The sequence below is a fragment of the Perissodus microlepis genome, chromosome 13, assembly GCF_051167445.1.
Source record: "Perissodus microlepis isolate ML-2025 ecotype Zambia chromosome 13, ASM5116744v1, whole genome shotgun sequence".
Lineage (NCBI taxonomy): Eukaryota > Metazoa > Chordata > Actinopteri > Cichliformes > Cichlidae > Perissodus > Perissodus microlepis.
The window spans coordinates 26,000,697-26,018,950 of record NC_140473.1 but is presented as its reverse complement, the minus strand read 5'-3'; positions in this window follow the sequence as shown (position 1 = coordinate 26,018,950).

Below are 18,254 nucleotides of genomic sequence, written 5' to 3'. Positions count from 1 at the left end.
TTTTTTGAGAAAAAAAAATACGTAAAAAAAAAAAAACAACTAGATGACTTTTTTCTATTTTTGTGAATCAACTGAAACCTCTGGTGTAGCAAAATAATTCCCAGGAAAAAAACAAGTAACTTTTATTTTTTGTATACAGAAGCTGATGCAAGAACAAATCCAATAATGCCTTAAAAATAACAGATTACAATGAAGATAGATAGTCAGGGGTAGTGGAAACAAAACTAGACACAGGTGAAGGCAATAAAATTAATCATACAGGGGAAGAAGTATAATTAAACACAAGACACAAGAAACACTTGACTAATAAGTAAAGCATGAAATGACTAACAATAATTAAAAAAAATAGAAACATTAACTTAAATAAACTCTATAAATACAGGAAAGAAACTAGAACTACAATACAACCATGGGGGAAAAAAACTCATGACACTGAGTAAAACTACACAATTAGGAAAACTAAAACAAAAAATCACAAAGCAACAGAACCTGAAAATAAACAAGAACTTCTCTAGTCTTGATTACACTTTCCATGTCTGTGAATCTGCTCGGGTTCACTTGAATCTGAGTGACATACATTTCATCAGACAAGCACGAGGGTCCACGTTGTGCGGAGAATTTACATTACGATACACCAACCATACGTGTGCCAAATGCGATGGACTTCCAGCAGACTAAGTGGACCAAAAGAAATATAGCAATAATCACTATCCTGCCATTGGGTCTCTAAATGTTTGTCTCAGAGACAGAGTATAATCAAGGCTTAAAAAGAACATGGCAGCACACCTTAGGTTTGCACTATTGTATCTGAACAAACTACAAGACTTCTGGAAGAGAATAGATAAAATTGAGTGGGATGCTAAAGGTGAGTCTAGAAGCTGCTGAACACAGGGTGTACTTACTTTGTCACAGGACTGCATAGAGTTATGTGAAAACTTTGTTGAGACAGTTTCTCAACTTTTTGCAGATGTTCATGCAACTGCGACATCATATTTATGTTGGATAGTAAAAAGTGCAGTGACTTACACAGGCGCACACACCTACTGTCCTCATCTGCAAATTCAGCAAACCACATGTGTGGAACAAAGAAGTCAAGCGTACAAAACGGCCACCATGCATGTGAGAGCCTCTGCTTTCTGAGGGCTGTAGGGCATACGCACACACACACTCTCGCAGGCAACTGCGCTCTTGGAGTTTTATTCTATTCACACAAATTGAAGTGATGTCTCCTTTGGTTTCGAAGCAAGTTGGCCCTCACTTAAACAGTAATAAATCAAATAGTCACAAACTTTTTAGTTTATTCTTCAGTTAACAGTACTGGATTGGGTTTAAATAACATGCCTTACAGTGTAAGTATAAGTATTTATTTCATTTTTGCTTTGATGTTGCAAAATCATCAGCGAATCAACTTTGTAAACAAATATTTCCTTTACTGTATACAAAAGGAACCCCTGACCACTATCACTGGGTTACTTTAAAACTGAAAACAAAAGGCTCCAAGAGAATGTCTGAAGTGTCCACAACAAAAATCACTAAAACCAAGTAAGCATTATATAGAGGAAAGATGATAATATGCTTCACAATTGCACACACATAGTACAGTGCAATGCTCCAACAAAATGCACGTTCATATTCAGTGTTTATTTGTGATCTTTTTGATCATGCTCAGAAAATATAAAATGTCAAATATATAGCAAGTTGAAAGTCTTTCAGGCACATTTCCAAGCTCTTCCTGTCTTATTCACTCAGAAGCATGTGTGCTATATAAAGATACTTTTCTTCAGTTATTCGAATGGGAAATTGATCCAGAACACTTTGTTGAACCAGTTAAAGCTGAGAAGAGTGTTCAGTGAGAAAAAAGAAGACCCAGACGTGCAAAGTGGTGCAGTGGAGGCTGAACATTTCATGGGGTCATATGAAATTTCTGTGCACCCGGAGCAAAGGTGCCAATTTTCTGTGACATTTTGGCTTGACGAGTGACAAGGGAATGGCATGTTCCTGAGTTAATGAGATTTATCCAGAAAGGCCAATCTGCTGATTGAATGGCATTTCATCCCCTTTTAGACTGATCATTTAGTGGCCAGAACAGCAGACTTTCCCCACAGGCTAAACAAGAGGACAAGACTCCAACTTCACACCATTAAATCCATTACTGGGGTCCTTAAAGAATGAGGGTTATTCATTTGAAAGCCACAGTAAACAGCTGGTTCCTCTGAGTAGTGAAAAGAGGCATGGTTAGATATGCATCACTTTACCTCAGGTAAATATGATAAGAAGCACAGACAACAACAGATAAAAACAGCATAACCAATTAAAAGACAGAGATCCAACAACAACATCTTGTGCCACAGGAAATCTACTTATTCAACCTGGTTCTGTAATAGGAATTATAAATAATTATAATATAAATGGCACTAAAAACATCCATTCAAAGTTGAGGATGTTGATGTCCATGTAGGTGTTCAACATATTGTATGGAATTTAATGAATAGTTTTCAGATATGCCGACTAACTAAATATGCACTATCATTCATTTCCAACTGAAGAAAGAAAATAGGAAGAAAACAAACTGCTAAACCAGGAAACTTTACAAAAGAAAATAAAACAAGGAAGTATCTGAACGATGAACGCCAGAGTGTTCTCTGGTCTTTTGGAAATGGATGTGTTAAACCTACAAAACAGGCCAGTCAATAAATATCACAAAACTCTACAGTCTGCCATCTGTAACTATTTGTACCTGTTAATGTTTCTGAGTTTAGGGGCCGATGATTTTGCACCCTCAAAAGATCATTCACATTCCCATACCATCACAGACTTTCTGCCACATCTGGTGGTCAAGTTCACTTTCATCAGTCTCAGCAAGGTTCACCACAAGTAAGTGACACGTCCTCTTCATTGCGATGATTATTTCTTTTATTCCTTCTCCAATTCTTCTAAAGGATTTCAATTAGGTTACAATAAATATAATTCTTTTCTGTAAGTCTAAACATGTGAAAGTTTGCATACAATGTGACAGATTCACGCATTTTGATTCCATGTGTGGGTGCTAGGTTTCTGTAAGAGCTCACTAACCATCAGTTACTGGCTGACTTTTGACATTATAAAAAACAAAGAACACAATAAACAAAAGTGGAGAGAATTTTTTTTCTAAGAAGATTGAAAACCTTTTCTTTGAAAGTAAAGATTCCATGCTCCCCTCTACTAATCTGTGCTTAAATGAAGTGTCTGCCAACGCAACAAGCCAAGCAATCACAGCCTCCAGAATCAGTTTGGGAAATCACTGTCAGTCAACAGCACCAATCACAGGCAGGGCAAGTTTAATCAGGCCAGAAAAATCAATTTGCTCCATGTAAGGCATGTTAACGGCTTCAAGGATAGGCAGCTCTGCTAACGTGAAAGTCTTTCAGCGCGGATTACTTTAGGACTGATTAGTTGGTTCTGCTTTACCACACTGCTGCTGCCATGCAGAAATCACCCAGCTGCTGCTGGTGATTTAAATGCGGTTTGGGTGTTTCAGGTGAAACTTGTTTTATTTTCCCAAGCCAAGGGTGAAGCTATGATTTTGGAAAAAAGAAGGGGAAAAGATCAGGTTTTAGAAATATATTGTCTTTCATTTTCCCTTCACCTCCCTTTTCACTTCCTGCTTTTCATTCCCAGTTTTACTTGACAAAACCCACTGGATTAAATAGGGAAACTGTGTCTTCCATCAACAGCAACAAAAGCAGAAGAAGATTTCTGATGTGTCGACACAAAGGACAAGAAGCTTAAATGAAACTTATTAGGTATTTGTAATCAAAGGCTGCAAAAGACAAACATAACTGCTGTGACGTGTCACCTGCTGTTTTGTAGATTACTGTTCTGAAGCCCCAAGTTAAACATTGTCGTCATCATATTTTTTTTATGACCCATAAGTCACAAGAGGACACTACACGCTCAAGTAGTAAACATAAATCATCAACACTAAAGCAAATACTGATTAATTGAAACTAGCAGGGTTTTTTTTTTTTTTTGCAGAAAATGAACTAATTTTTAAATGCACTCAATGAGGATGTAAATTGAGGGATGCATATACCATCTGAGCTGACCTCTGCTGTCTCCAAAATCTATTTATTTGCAGTTCATGCTTGGCACAATATATATATATATATATATATATATATATATATATATATATATATATATATATAATTTATTTATTTTTTGAGTTCCAATGTCAGCATTCAGATTTACTCCATGACTCTACCTTCACTTAGCTCAGGAGTGTCCAACTCCAGTCCTCAAGGTTACTGTCCTGCAGCTTTTAGACGCATCCTTGTTCTGACACACCTTAATCAAATGAATCGCTTGTTATCAGGCCTTTGCCAAACTTGACGGCATGCTGATTCAGCCGTGTTGGAGTAGGGATGCATCTAAAAGCTGCAGGACAGTTAGTCTTGAGGACTGGAGTTGGAAACCCCTGAGTTTGATTTTTGCTGTGAGGTCTTTAGAAAAGACTTTTCTTGAATCTGGTTACAGAGAAGATACTATATACAATGCAAATCTTTTTAAATCACCACTTACTTTGCAACTACTGAAAAAGTGAAATCTGTGCTGGCTTTACCCACACATGGTTGCATCCAGAATTCTGATCTTTCTGTCTTGAGGATCCAGACAGTAAGAGCTCATTAAGAATTGGGAAAAAATGTAATTACCCTCATGGATGTCAAATGGTGACGCTTAACAAGTTCTGATGCTTGGTCAGGGCATTCTCATTCTGAGTGAACAAAATACAGTTTTTTCAAAGCTTCTGGTGTCTCACTTACACACCACAGATGTCCTGTGGTGGCTGTGCCTGAAAATCCACTTTATGGGATTAGTAGGCCTGTCTTTCCCAACACATCATTTATCAGTGCAAAGAATTTAAAGGCCATGTTATCAGCCAATCTTTTTCTTTACCTAAGTGCTTTAAAGCTTTAAAGCAAGCACCCTTTAATGCTTAAAACTAAAAACTCAATTTAAAAAGGCAGTTAAAAAAATAAATAAATAAACAGAAGCACCCTTTTGTAGGTGCATCTTTGCAGGTGGTGTCTTGATGCACCTGCAAAGATGCACACACAATTCCACTGATGAAAAACGGGCAACATCAGACCAAACAGCACCGTGTGGCACCGCGTAAACGGTAGATTAACAATCCCCCTGACCACTAGAAAGTCCAATATCACAAAATTGCTTTGAGAGAGAGGGAGACAAAGAGTTTTAAACATGCAACAAACGTCTCAGTCTGGATTCAGTCCTTCGACTTTGTAGTTATTTAGCCACCAACATGCCCTTAGATGTTCTGTTTTATTTAAAAACACTAGTTTTGGAAAATGTGCCTACTTATATCAATAACATTCGCTGATGACCAACATTGCAAACTCACCTCATGGTCCTCGTGATTGACTCCTTTTGACTAAATTATTACAAAATATAGCTTCTTCCTAAGGATTTAAATGGGGAGACATAATCTGTTCTAGGTAGCTTCCCATTCTGAGTATTCGGGCCTGTTGTGGAAGACAGAGTTGTTGGTTTGTGGCTTTTTTGAATGTAAGCAGCTCAGAAAAAAAAGGGAAAAAAAATCATAATTACCCGTGAAAGGTTTTCAATGACCCTAAGCACAATAACCTTTTATGGAGTTACTGTTCAAGCCGAGGGCAAGATGATTAGATAAAACCTGGCACTTCTGCAAAACACAGGGTGCTATAATGGAGAGCCTGTTAAAACTACAATTAGGGAAATAAATGGCAGCTAATGAAGCCACAGTGGTACTCAAATACTGAGTAATATACACAGAATTTTAAAGGTTATCCAACAGGAAATTATGGACTTACCAGGGCAGAACAAAGTGCTCTATTAAATTATGTACATTAAATAGCAAATGCTTCTACCAACCAATTTTTTTAACATCATTTTTAGTAAAATGCCTCTGTAACTCAGATGGACAGGACTATTTGAAAGCTGCTGTGCTCCAGTTTCAGTTAAGTAACATGGATCACAGACGCTAAGATTTAGATTCTGCTAATTAACTTCACTTGCTATAAAAGCCAGTTGTTTTCAGTTGAGTTTCAGTTCAGTTCAGATTATAAGTATGAAAATAAACCAAAGAATCTTATCAATTGGAGGTTAATATAAACATTTTCAGCAGAATCTCTCTCATTTAATGTTTTTTCTACATAAAAAGTCAGAGCTGGGGAAGAGGTGGCTGGCAACGTGGCTTGTAGCTCTGCATCAGCTGCAGGCGGGCTCAAGAAGCTTAAATAGCTCTAGATTACTCGGATGCATTGAGGGAAATTGGCAGAGTTATCACCTTACATGAGGTCATATTGGCCTGGTCTTCTGGGATTATGGCTGAGCTTGACTCTGTGGCCTGTCTTAGCTGAAGAGTTTGGAAAAAAGGGAAGTAAAATCCTTGTAGTGACATGTTAAAAGTTTCCTTCTTACACCAGTGGTTGGTTCTAACACTTGCTTCTAACACGAGCTGCATCTCAGATTTGTCAAACACAGCAGTTTCTGCAAAACTTTGTGGTCAGTTTACTTTCATCAGAAAGATGTGACAGTCTGTCACCTTCTGTATATAAAATGAAAATATCAACATATGCTGCCTTGTGTGGATAATTTGTTTTTAACTTAATTTGCTTTCGTAGAACTTTAATGCAAGTTTATATTTATAGTGATTCTTTGACAGCAAGCAATGCCAAAATGTGCTCATGCAGTAAACAGCAGGCAAAGCACTGTCACATGTTGGTATTTCTGTAAACAAACTCAGCACTGTTCCATCCAGGTCTCTCTGTATCCAGGTATCTCTCTATAACTTTATGCACCATTACCTTAATTAAATAATGAGATCATCTAGGAGAAATCAGTGCTTGTGCCAAAGCATCATTTTAATGAGGTATGGTACTCTTTATTTTACATATACAGCATGTTTCGTAATTCCCTCCTGAGACTCAGAGATGGTGGCCCACCAGTGGAGTCTGTCTAAATAAAGATGTTGTGATTCTTTGATCATATTGGAGTTTGGAAGCTGGACATCCAGTTTTTGCTGATGTTGTTAAATAAGCAATATATACCAACTCACTGTCAAGTTGTGTTTTACTGGTGCAATTATTGCTAACAAATAGGACTGCGTCTGGGCATAAATATACTCTATGTCATTATTCCCACCTAAAAAACAGATGAATGGGACTTTAAAAGCATACTCTTGTCTTCTTGTCGTTAAAATGTCTGAGAGCAAAGAGAATTTTGAGAATGAAAGTTTTTGTTTTCTAGCTAATAGGATGAGGAGATTGAAGTAGCCTTCATCAGAGTCATTTTCTTTGGACTAGCAACAAAACTATTTTACAGTGTTGAGTGTCTAAGTTTTTCAGGCTTCTTCTTTTCTACCATTTTCTGAGAAACATTATTTTTGTCAGAATCAGAATCAGAATCATTGTCATTTCTTAAGCCACCTAAAACTGACTTATTAGTTATTCAAGTGTTAAAAAAAGGCACCTACCTCAAGGGATGAACCAGTGTCTATATGTAATAGACAACCTAGCTGAAGAAAATACAAAATGGGAAAAAAAACCCACCAGCAAACACCTGACACACGAGGAACACCTGACAGATTCATGTGGTCCTTTAGGTGATCAACTACTGTTTGCTAAAGTCAGAAATGGTATCTGTGGGAGGGTGGCTGGCATGAAGGAGAGGAAACATTACACAAGCACTGGACGTCAGTGGCAGTAGGTTTAATGGAGTGGTTTTGGTTTAAATCATCATTAATTTGTACGGGGGGAGGTCCAGAGAAAGGAACAACGACGAGATCGGCACGCATCTGTAAAACATGGTCCATGCTCTGTCGAAATTGATGGAATTCTGTAAACAGAAAAGTGCGCCATGCTAAATAATCTGAAAAGTTGTCTGATTCAGTTTTCAACATTTAAATGATCTAAACCACAAAGCCAATTTAGTAAAAGCATACCTGAAGTTAAGTAACAGTGTTCCACACAATGGACTGGCCTCCTCGTAGCCTGAGACTTAACATTAGTGAAGTAGTGTTGTGATATTGTAACAGAAAACAGAAAAAAAGACATCCAGACAACCTTGAAATGTCAAGTATCATTGAGAGCTATTCCTAAACCCAGGCCTACCTAGGTCTTTTAACATCTGCAGGAAGCTCCTGAGGATGTTTTACCAGTCAGTGGTTGCTGGAGTACTTTTCTATGCTGTGGTGTGCTGGGGGAGCAGCACAGCAAAGAAGGACTCATCCAGGCTGGAGAAACTGATCAGAAAGGCTAGCTCTGTGGTCGGCATGAAGCTGGACACTCTGGTGTCAGTGGCAGAGAAAAGGACACTAAAGAAACTGCTGGACATTATGGACAATGCTGGGCATCCTCTGCACACGGCCATAAACAACCAGAAGAGTCTGTTCAGTGACAGGTTGCTTCTCCCAAAGACAAGAACCAACAGACTTAAAAACTCCTTTGTCCCACACGCCATGAGACTGTTTAACTCCTCTCTGGAGGGGAGAGGGAGGGGAAACAGGAGGACAAAGGAGGGGGGAACAACTAAGCTGTAGTGCCTCTTCACTTCACTGTGCAATACCTTTTGTGCAATACTTTTGTTAATAGTCAACGGTGCAATAAACCTCAATACTTTAAATGTGCAATTCACTTGTATTTTTATTTTTATTTTTATTCCTATTTATTCTATTTATCCCCTTCGTATATTTTATTTATATATGTCTCTGTATTTATATATGTGTGTGTGTGTGTATACGGTATATAATATTCTGCTCATGCTCTGTAACTTCTGTCGGTGCTGTGCTTTTGGAAACCGAATTTCCCAGAGGAACCTACCCGAGGGATTAATAAAGTTTTATCTCATCTTATCTTATCTTAAAGACTTCAAGAAATTCTAAGAAAGCTTTCCTAAGAGAATTCAGACTGTTAAATAATAAAGGTGGTCATACCAAATATTGGTTATCAAGCTCATTAGAATTGTACAAACTCTGCTTTTGCCTTATGTACTGTATTTCCATACATATTCAACAAATCTAACCTGAAAATCTGGGCAAGCAACGATTGTGAAACATGTGGCGCTTTCAGATTTCAAAGATCAGAAAAAAAAAGCATAAGCACATGGGATGTTTTATTTCTAACAACAAAGAGACAGCCAAAGGATGAGCTTTCCTCCCAAACAGATGGCTCCTCTTCGCACACTGCCAACCACAGAGAAAAAAGACACAGATGAGGGCAAAGTGGAGAGAATGCCAAGCCAAAATGTCCAGCATCTAGACTGACACTTGCGATGAGGATGTTTGTGGTTTTATGGTTTGTTTGTTTTTTACTTTATGGAAGTAATTCCACATGTGACATCCTCTTACTCTCTGAAATATAAACTCAGAACCTGGTTCACAGCTGGCATAAATGGTGTGATGGAAACATGTACCAGTGAACCCTTTTCTGTGCATATATAATCAAACAGAATATGAAATATTGAACATAATGAGGAAGCCAAGCCAGAACTGAAGCAAGTGCCTCTCTATTGGCAGTCCAGTTAGTTCAAGCAGGCAGAGTACAACACTACACAATGCAAATTCAGGAATTTTAATAACTAATCATCCTAAGCTGGAGAGTTTTCTCTTTTTCTTTTGTTATTGTGCAGCTGCCACCTCTACATTTCTGGTATGCAAACATTTGCATACAGAATTTGTTCTTGTTTTTGCCAAATAGTTTATTCTGAATAACCCTTGCTATGAAGTGCTTTTAAAGTGGTTTATACTGACATGATACATACCATAATGTACAGCTGTAACTAATGAGAATAGGTGTAATTCATTTCATGTACGATTAGGGTCTTAATTTGTTTGGCCTCTTCACAGTACAACAGAGTATTTTAAGGGGATGGAGATGATATGAAGTGCAGACTTTCAGCTTTAATTCTATGAGTATTTCCTTGGCACACCAAAAGCAGCCTCAGTGTGTCCTTCTCTGTCCAAGTTCCATCCCTTTCCTGATATATTCTAGTTTGGATTGTGGTTTGGTTTGGAATTTTTGTGCCTTGTTTGGAAATCCATCCATCAATCCATCAGTCAGTTCATCCATACATCCCTTATGTATGGATCAGGCATCCCCTCGAATCCACTGGTAAAAACTGACGCCAACATACCACCAACATGCCGCTTTTTCTGAATGCAACCCAGACTGGAATAAAGATCACCTCCTCTCCAGGAGACTAGTTCCAGAGCCCAAGCACAGCATTGAGGTGAGCTTGACTATGTCTAGCCTTACGCACTAGTTCAGGCTCCATCCTCACCAGACAGGTGATGTTCCATCTCCCGGTAGTTTGGGAAGTAATGAAAAGGACGGGTGCATTTAAAGTACTGATTCCTCAAAGTTCCTGTGTAGACACCGGCAATTTGGTTACAAGAAGTAATTTACAATAAATATGCTTCTAAGTAGTTTTTCTTTTAAATTTGTCATCGGTTTCATACAATTCAAAATTTAGATTGTTTAATAATAAAAGAAGAAATTGAACTAATGAAAAAACTTTTGAACCTCAAATCATACATGATCAGTTGCAGGAAACAAATAAAATGAAGCACTGGCTTTCAGATTTACCTGGTGGAAATGAATCTATTAATGAATAACCGACGTTAACAAGCAAATCTCAAGATGGTCAACATAAATTTTTCAAGAAGGAAAAAAAGCTTAAGCTGGCATGATGATCCCAGTTGGGATTTCTGTATTTCAAAATCTGAAGTTGGGGAGTAAGTTGGGAACGACTGACTTAACAAATGGGCCCATCTACAGTTAAACTGTAAACAATAATACATACACATTTATTTATCACAGGTGTTCAGAAGATTTCATTTTAAGTCAATGTGTAAATATGAATCAGCCCTGTTAATTAAGCTTTAAAGTTATTCAGTTATGTGACAATTTTAACATTTATAAAGTTAGATTTGAACTGTGCACAGAATATATAATGTTACACTTATATATGCATTCCCAGGTAATACATTGTTATCACCTCCAACGGTGAAAAACACACATTCCTCCTTTTACTGTTGCACACACTAGCACACTGATAAGGTCCGATAGAACAGATACAGCCCACAGTTGGTAATCGTGTGTTACTCTCACTGTGCAGAGCTGTTTATTCATCCAAGTTGACTCCCAGATAGTATCACCGATGCACTGTTGACACTGTCCTGATACAAGTGGAACCACGGCTGTTTTTTAATGAGACAAAATAACACACTCTTCTCACTGCATCCTTTTAGCTCTGACACCAAAGTGTCTGCAAGGCTCTTCGCAGATTTCCTACACAGTTTCATACCTCCTGCTGCTTGAGGCGTGTGTCTGTGAGTTTGTTAAAAACAGAGCGATAAGCTGGCTAGCAGGAGGTACATTGAATGAAACAGTGAGACAGATGGAAAACAGAGAAGGCAGGACAACGACAGAGAGGGTAAACACAACAAGATGCAGAGCATATGGAGAAGCAGGTGGAAAGAAATCCCGCTTAGCCATGCTCCCACTCATCAGTGGTATTTCATGCCTTCATCCTTCTTAATGCATCGATAGTTATCAAATCATTAATTAAACTTCATCAGATCTCCATGACTCAGTGTGGAAAGGGAGGCAGAAGATATCAAAAACAGTCAACCACCTGCTCCCCACGCATAGTTAGCATGGTTTCAGAAGTGGGATGTGATGACCAAACGTGGGCAAAAAACATCTAGGCGATAGGGGTTCTCTTAATTTACTAATCATTGCATGTCTTTAGTTTTGGTGTCATCTTGTAATTTGGGTTAGTAAAGCAATCTGTGAATTAATTAATCATTAAAGTCCATAATAACCAAATCAGCAGTCATCACAAGTCACTGGTGGAACTTATCCAGGTTTTGTGGCTAGGATGTTCTTGGAGGACCATGACCTTCTCAAAGACAAGTCATAATATCAATATAATATTACAGCAAGACAAAGACACTTACCTGTGCAAGTGTGGGCAACATGAATGGCAACAAACTATCTCATCTGACAGCAGGTGTGGTCCCTGAAAACCTTTGGTAAGTACAAGTATCATCCATTTACAATCAAGCTTGGTATTTAAGCTCAAACTTCTCCACTACTCATTTGCAGTTTGTTGACCTCATCTAATTGTATTGTGTTGCTCAGGTTATAATATCTGCTGGTGCCAAATAATCTATGAAACATTCGTGCTCCTTTCTTCTCCTTTGCTTAGGATCCTCTTTGGAAAACCCATCCCATTATCAATGTGCCTGTTTGCTATTCCCACTCTTTTCTGCGTGCAATACGCTGCTTTACAAGGGCCAAACACAGTCACTGGTATCCAGCAAGGAGAAAGGAGATTGGTCGTTACTGTGGAATTTATCTACCTTCTCAGGAAACAGATCGTAGGTTGCAGAGTGTCCAGAGACTATGAGTCTTTTTGCATAACTAAACATTTCAGCACTTATTGGCGTTCCTGCTTGCTCGTAAACCTGAGAATACTTGTCTAAGTTTTGGTTACTGGTTTGCTTGCACACCTTGCAAATCCACCTCTGCTGAATTAACTCCCAATTTACTTATATTAAAGTATTAAACTTTTCAGCATTTCCTGGGCCTAAATCAATATAAGTAACATTGCTAAATCATGTCTCTTAAAAAAATGTTTCCGGTGATGCTTCCGGTGATGCATGCACTTTCCTAACCAAGCAGACGAAACAAGTAAAGTTATTTAATTTATGCTTTTATCACAGATATTTTGTGGCTCCTATAATGTAACTTACATAGTTTATATAGTTAAACATAATGCATTTTTATTTCAGCCCTGAATGATAAGGCTGAAGTCCCCTGAAACCGACAGACTTTTATGTCTATTTTACATTTGAAAACGCTTTCAGTATAGATCTAAAGGATGATGAAAGTTCTGCAATATACACTTGGGGAAAATCCAGTTATTTATTCAGCAGCAAGGACTCAAACCTTAAAGTCAACCAGATTCAGCTGGAGGCCAGTAGAGGACAGCCAGTGCAACGAAGGCGTTTGCTGATCAGGAAGTCTGGGCTTTTTTGGAAAGCATATCCACTGATCTAGTGTCCTAGACACTGTGAATGTCTTGCAGTTGTGGTGCTGCATCTGCCCTTGACCTTTACACTCCCTGAAGGAGGACAAATATAAAGATAAATTCCCCACAGAAAGAAATCAAAGCACATTATTATGATTAAAACTACTTTATGCAGCTTTTTGCCTTGCACCATTGAAAGCGTGACTCCCATTACACTTGACCTCAGTGGCTCACATCCCCTCATGTCACTCAACATGATGAGCTGTCTGCCTTGAAACGGCATCAGACTGAAGCTAAAATGACAAGTGTCTAGAGGAGCTGAAGAAAGCAGGCAGCGAACATAGACTCTGTAATTTCTTGCTGATGGTAAGACTACATCTGAACACCTCATGCCTGCAGTGAATGTATGCTTGTATAACATGCATATACTTGTTGGTACCGTGTAATTTATGACATTTTATTACCTTTAAAGTAAAACAGATTCTGATGGTTCACAAGATTTAGGATCACATTATTTAACCTTCTATAGAGGAACAGGATTAAATTTCAGATGTGGCTCATCAGCGTCCTCGTAGAAGTTAGGTAAAATTAGTCTGACAATAGCTGTGATTCTGCAGTCCAACCGCAGTTGGCTTCTTCGGGCAATATTTCACTGAGCCGGTGTCTCAACTTCCATTTCATTCTGTTAACGGAGCAATGCAGAGGCTGTTCCAACTGCTGATTACTCTAAGATTATATATGTATGAGGCGGTGATGACAGGTAAACCTCTCAATCCCAGATTTATCTGGACAAACAAGAGAACCCAAATCACAGGCAGACCCCACTGCAGGTTTGACAGAAAACTGTAATGTTTGTTTTTAAGATGTAATCACAGCTTTCGGATTGGCTTTGATTGTGCAGAGCAGTGAAAATGACACAGTTTCTGATTCCACAGTCATAAACTGAATACTAAATGGCAGCGTTGGAGCAGCTGCACCCTAAAAGTGAAAAGGCTTTGAAGAACATTTAGAGGATTTTTTTTTCTGACTGCAACGCAGAGGAAATCGCAGAAGCTTTCTTCAGAGGTTTCACTCTGACTGTGATGACATGATTATATATGAGTTCGCGTCCATTTAAGCTCTGCTCCTTTTGAAAAAATGCATTGATCAGTCATGTTGTGGTATGTAAGCTTGCATCACTGCTGATATATTTCAAAAGGAGTCTTCACTGCACACATTCTGCTTTATATGTTTTCTACCTTTTTACAAATATTTTCACAAGGTGAGCAAGTCTAGGGAGAAAAAGTGGAACAAAAAACTTAAAGAAATTCAGTCTATATTTAGCTTCCTGACAAAGTAGCTTCCACTGATAAACCCTTTGGTGTTGGAGCTTCTTTGATTGCTCTAGAAAGTGAAAGTGTAGCCATCAGGTGCTTGTATATTATTCAAAATTTTTGTATGATTTACAAAGGCTCAGCAGTAATGCAAATAATTCATGACATGCACTGGACCTTCAAAGAATCTCAGATAAAGTACATTTTTTAGAGCATGCAAGACCTTCTCAAATGAAGAACAACAAAAGGGGAAAATAATTTTTAAAAACTGGGAGGAGATCCAAGCCTCCTTTTTCCATTTCCCTTATCACTGCGTGCACACAACAGAATGAAATGCAAGAAATGACAAATTTACAAAGGGACAGGAATGTATTAAACAGGCTGTTCACTGTATGTCCCAAAGTGAATACAGTCCTTTCATCTGGCTGGGTTTTGTCACCACTTCTTGATAATCATTTAATGCACATGAAGGACCCAATTTCAGCTGTTTGTTGCAATTTAATACGTTAATGTCGCCTCTGTTTGGAAGCAATTTTCAGTGATTTGAGTTTGTCTCTTCCTACATCTTTCAAGTACATGTTGACTTTTTGCAGAGACTAAATTTACTAAAAATCCTGATGCCTAAAACAAGTACAAGAATATCACAACACCAAAAACCCACAGTGGACTGTATTTGCACTGAATTACATAATTTCCTGTACATTTAACCATAATTCCAGAGGTGGGAATTAACGAAGCACAAATACTTTGTTACTGTACTTAAATACAATTTTCAGGTATCTATACTTTACTTTGGTAGTTTTTTTTCTGAATACTTTTTATTTTTACTGCTTAGATTTTTAAACAAATATTTGTACGTTTACATTTCAAAAAAGGTTAGTTACTTTTGCTTTAACGCAATTGGGAGGAGTTATTATTTCATCACTTCAAGCCTTCGAACATCAAACCGATTTGAGCCCAAACAGAAACACATGAATGACACTCATGTTTGTTTATTAATCACCAGAAGATGTCGCTTAAAAAGAGATGATGTGTGTCAAAGTCAGGGGTTATAGTGGGATGGTGTTTTATGTTTTGTTTTTGCCTGTTTTTTTGCCACAGCACCTGAACATCTCAGCATCTAGCTTAGCTCTATGAAAGAAAAGCAAACATAAAGGGAGTGACTTTTTAAAAGTGTCAGGTAATTTAAAATGCAACATTTCTATCAGCTCAACAAAGAGTTTGTCTCACAGTGTGTTGCTAGCTAAAGATCCAACTGCTGTATTTCACAGGGAGAGAAAAGAAAGAGACCGAACTTCACTTAGAGATGGAGAAATTTAGAAAGACAGGACAGGAGACGAAGAAGAGATGTTATATTTAAAGGTAAGGACTGCTCAGTGGTGTTTAATAAACTGGAAATTTAAAGTAATCATGTTTTTAAATCAGATATTGGGTTTGTACATGTGACATTGTGTTTTTTCATAGTGTGAAACATGCAAGACAAACTGAAGTAGACTAACTGTTATTTAAAGGCAGCATGAAAATACTCTGTTCTTTACTTTAAGTCCATCACAGTAGACTAAACAAATCTAATCTGTTTATCCTGCACTAACCTGCAGTGTGTGACTGCTGCACTGGTTTCATGGTCGGAGGTAGATTACATCAAGTGTAGCAGAGATTCATATGAATTTTAGCTGATGATGCTTATATTCATCAACTGAATTCCACCTTTATACCATCTAGAAAAAAGACAGCATAAACAGTGTACTGTCAGTGTAGAGGATGGAAATCATCCAGGACAGCTCATGAAACATCTGCTGACATCTGGTTAAATTCAGTTGTGTACATCCACAAAGAGCAGCAGGTCAGCTGATCACAGCCTGTGCACTAAGAAAATCTACTCGAGCTCTCAATAGAAATTATTGTGAGTTGTGATTCTTTTCCTCAAACTGAGCAATTACAACCAATTTTAAGGTTCCCCCTAATCTGCTGAATCCCACTCACTGCTGTTCAGAGGCAAAGTCACCCTCTACAGTGTAAGCAACAGAAAATAGATATTTTTTTATTTTTCTTCTTTTTCTTCAGATTCAAGCTGATTATAAGCAGAATAAAAAAGTTAGAATGAAGTTTGTATTCTTATCTACTGATATTTTCTTATTATAATGTTTTAATGGAAAAAGGTTGTGTTAGGTTTGCACAAAGATAGAAACATCCTCCAAAGAGCTACCCTTTAGTTTGTTACTTTGAGTATATTTCAGAGACTGTACATTTTTACTTTTACTTGAGTAAAGAAGTTAAATCAGTACTTTTACTGGAGTATTTATAAACAGTAGTGCTTGTACTTCTACTTAAAGTATAAAATGTCTATACTTTCACCAAGTGTGCATAATTCCCACCAATCCTAACCTTCCCACCATGATATCCTTTATCTATTGTACCACCCTCTGTTACACCATGAGTAATAACTGGACAATACACACACATGAACACCAGTATAAACGGTGTATGTAGTCACAGTTATGTTCTGTAGATTTATTCATAAACCATATGTGTAAAATGCACAGGCACACATTGACTCATTAGTGCTTTGTGGACCATTAGAATGCTCCAAAGGGCACCATCAGCAGGTTTAATGACTCAAAGTAGTGAATGAGGCCTAAAAAACTGGCTCCAGCTGCCTGTGTTAGGAGACAGTATCAGTGTGGTAATACTCCTTATTCAGTTATAGAGATTTTTTTTTTTTCAGATCAGTTGTTATAATGGGCAAAACTATAAATAGAGGCCAAAACTATAACAGACTGTCAGTTTTTTTTATAATAGTAATAATTTCTTATGCTATAAAGTTGGGCATTTTAGCTTGGGAGACAGTGGTGATTGATTGGAACCAGCCTTTAGTGTTTGCCACTTTGTTGGCTTCATTTTTCAGATATGGAGGTGGCCTTGTGATACACAGACCGAACCGTGCAGGGAATGCAAGTTTAACAAGTCTCTCTTACACGTAAGCCCAGTTTGTTCTTGTTGTTGTCACTCTCATGGACCGTGGCCAAAAGTGCTGGTGCACACCAGGCTTTGGTATCATTTTGGCTTTCATGAACTGCAGATTGCGACAGCTTGATAGGCAATGTTCTGGAACAGACGTTCAAGAGCAAACTGGGGAAAAAAACCCCAACTTGATATCTTTTCTTCCTGTTTCTACTTCTATACCACTGCTGATAAACTGCCTTTTTTCTGGTGTTGTCGGAGCCAATATGACCATAAATTTATCTTCACTCTTGAAACCCTGTCTATGTATAAAATTGCTCTCTAGCAGACAGCTGGTCTCTATTTAACATTCCATGCTGTCATTGTTCAGGTAACATATTTTCAATTAACAGTATCCTTCGCTCCTATTGCTGGCCTCAAACCTGAAGCTCACAGTTCAGATTAATTTAACCTATTACCCATCGACTTCACTCCACTATTAATTTGCTTCCCGTCACTTCAAGTTGCTGAATTTCATTGACGTTCAGTGATCTCTGTTTATCATGTAGCTTCTTGTCTCTTCCGTGTGCACATCTCTCACATGTGCTCAGCAGGTCATGAGCGTTTCAGGTTAATCCTTTTCAAAGAAAATCAAAAAGTGCCCACCTCAAAATGCCTTTATTCCATTTTTATAATGGTAAATAGTTTTAAAAACATTTAACATTGGAGGTCTCAGTCTTAACTAACCCTAACTCTATGTTTTTGAAAAAAAAAGAAGCATTTATTTAGAATAAATAAAAAATGCTTTTTTTCTTGTTTGTGTGTTTCCAAGATTTGGTAGAACAATTCTAAAATAATAAAATAAAATGATATGTTCTGATAGCAGACTTTGTCATAGTTGTGAAACATTGCCTATGCTAAGACTGT